Genomic DNA, 2,829 nt, shown 5'->3' with positions numbered 1-2,829 from the left:
CTACATTATGTACACCAGCTAAACTGTAGAACTTTAGTTCATACTCAAAGTGAACACTTTAATAGTGACATGCAGAGGGACAACAATGCGGTCTCACTGCAGAGCAAGCCAGCAAAGTGCGCACAGTCATTGCGCAATCCATGGTGAGTCTAAGCCGGCTGCTGCCTCACCGCTCGTCTCTACTTCGTATTTGAACGGTAAATGTGAAAATTGAGCGATTTTGAAAAAAACAATTCAAAAACGGTGAAGTTAAATGCAAAATAACTTTAAAGTACAAATCACTAAACAAATATAACTGTTTAATTTATTTTTCCATTTGATATATGCATGATGACAGGTGAGGCATTGCCTCACCTGCCTCCCCTGACTGCACGTCATTGGAGATACAGTAAAGTCTCGTTATATCAATATCGGATATATCGATAGTCCCGGTTATATCGATACTATTTCTATGCACGCACGGAGAAAATTACATGCAAACAGGGTCGGATATATCGATAGTCCCGGTTATATCGATATTTTTTCGGACTCCCTTGAATATCAATATAACGAGACTTTACTGTATATATAGATATGGAATATGGATGGGACTCACCTAGGATGGCTAACAATCCTGATCATGAAGGATTCCTCAAAGGGTGCAGTTCCTTCCTACTTTCGGCCAATAACCTGTCTCTCCACAACATGGAAGCTCATGTCAGGCATCATTGCAGCTAAAATAAGTGAGATAAGATAATCAATACATGAGCAAAGCACATAAAGGCATTGGTAGAGATACTAGTGGTGCCAAACATCAGCTGCTGGTTGACAGAACCGGCGCACAACACTGCAGGTCCCGACATACCAACTTGTGCACAACCTGGATTGATTACAAGAAAGCATATGACTCGATGCCACACACATGGATCACTGAATGCTTGGAGTTGTATAAGGTCAATAGGACCCTGAGAGCCTTCGTTGCAAACTCGATGAGGATGTGGAAAACCATACTTGAAGCCACTGGCCAGCCACTAACGCAAGTGTCCATCAAATGTGGCATATACCAAGGTGATGCACTCTCCCCACTGCTGGTCTGCATAGGTCTGAACACCCTCAGCCAAATAATCGCCAAGACAGGCTATGTATATCGCCTCAGAAATGAAGCTAGAATCAGTCACTTCCTCTACATGGATGACATAAAGCTGTATGCTCAGGGCAAAGGGACATAGACTCCCTGACCCACACAACCAGGATTTACAGCAGTGACATCGGGATGTCATTCGGGCTGGAAAAATGAAGTCGGATGGTGACTAAGAGGGGCAAGGTAGTCCACACTGAAGGGGTCTCACTACCTGAAGGAACAATAGCAGACATTGAAAACAGCTACAAGTACCTTGGTATACCACAGGCCAATGGCAACCTCGAACTAGCAACAAGGAAAGCGGCTACGACCAAATACCTCCAGAGGGTGAGGCAAGTCCGAAGAAGCCAGCTCAATGGCAAGAACAAGACTCGGGCAATAAACAGCTATGCCCTGCCAGTGATCAGATACCCTGCAGGAATAATAAGGTGACCAAAGGAAGAGATTCAGACCACGGATGTTAAGACCCGAAAACTCCTCACCATGCATGGAGAGTTCCATCCCAAATCCAGCACCCTGAGACTGTACACAAGCCGTAAGGAAGGAGGCCGGGGACTAGTGAGTGTGAGAACCACTGTCCAAGATGAAATATACAAGCTCAATGAATACATCAAAGAAAGGTTCCAACAGATAATATACTCAGAGAATGTCTCAGACAATGGGGAACAGAGGATGAGGTGCTGGAAGAGTGACAATCGTGGGAGAAAAGCCCCTACGCGGGATTTAGCACCGAACCCCATAACTGAAGTGGCTGATATCAAGAAGTCCTATCAGTGGCTAGAGAGAGCTGGCCTAAAGGAAAGCACAGAGGCACTCATCCTGTCTGCTTAAGAGCAGGCCCTGAGCACCAGAGCCGTAGAGGCACAAATGCACCACACCAGACAATATCCAAAGTGTAGTTTGTGCAAAGATGCACCTGAGACAATTCAACACATAACTGCAGGATGTAAGATGCTGGCAGGGAGAGCCTACATGGAGCGCCATAACCACGTGGCTGGCATATTTTACCTAAACATCTGTGCGGAGAATGTACTTGAAATTCCAAGGTCAAAATGGGAAACGCCTCCAAATTTGGTAGAGAATGATCGAGCAAAGATCCTGTGGGACTTCCAGATACAGACTGAAAATATGGTAATGGCCTACTTACCTGGTATTGTGGTCTTAGATAAAGGGCAGAGCAAAGTCGTTGTCGTGGATGTAGCGGTCCCAAGTGATGGGAACATCTGAGAGAAGGAACAGTAGAGAAATACCAGAGAAATAGAGAAATACCAAGGGCTCAGAGAGTAGCTGGAGAGAGCCTGGAAGATGAAGGTGACAGTCGTGCCTGTCGTGGTCGGAGCACTCGGGGCAGTGACCCCCAAACTAGACGAGTGGTTGAAACAGAACAACATCGGATATCTCGGTCCAGAAAAGCACAGTGCTGGTAACAGCACAGATACTGCGCAGAAGTCTCTAGCTTCCTGGCCTTTGGTAGAGGACTTGAGTTGATTACTTGAACTTAAACAACCCATCAATCTTCTTTAACACATGCCTGTTTTCAGTGTTGGGGTTGTGTGAAATAACAAGTCTCGTCTCAAATTCAGAGTATGAGCATGATTATGATATTCTGGATAGTTGCAGTACTTGGAACACTGTTACATATACCACGAGAAAAGAGAAGGCCAACATCAAAAACACAACAGTGGGATGACGGGACCCTGAACCACCCA

General features: G+C 45.4%; 1 pseudogene; it reads left to right on the top strand.

Moving 5' to 3' along the window:
* Positions 1-1,282: 1,282 nt before the first annotated feature.
* Positions 1,283-2,594, top strand: LOC148896211 (uncharacterized; annotated as a pseudogene).
* The last annotated feature ends 235 nt before the right edge of the window (positions 2,595-2,829 follow it).

Source organism: Hippocampus bargibanti, linkage group LG06, assembly GCF_051943395.1.
Source record: "Hippocampus bargibanti isolate YZ-2025 linkage group LG06, ASM5194339v1, whole genome shotgun sequence".
Taxonomy (NCBI): domain Eukaryota; kingdom Metazoa; phylum Chordata; class Actinopteri; order Syngnathiformes; family Syngnathidae; genus Hippocampus; species Hippocampus bargibanti.
The sequence above is the reverse complement of the archived record's forward strand: the minus strand, read 5'-3'. Positions and strand labels throughout refer to the sequence as shown.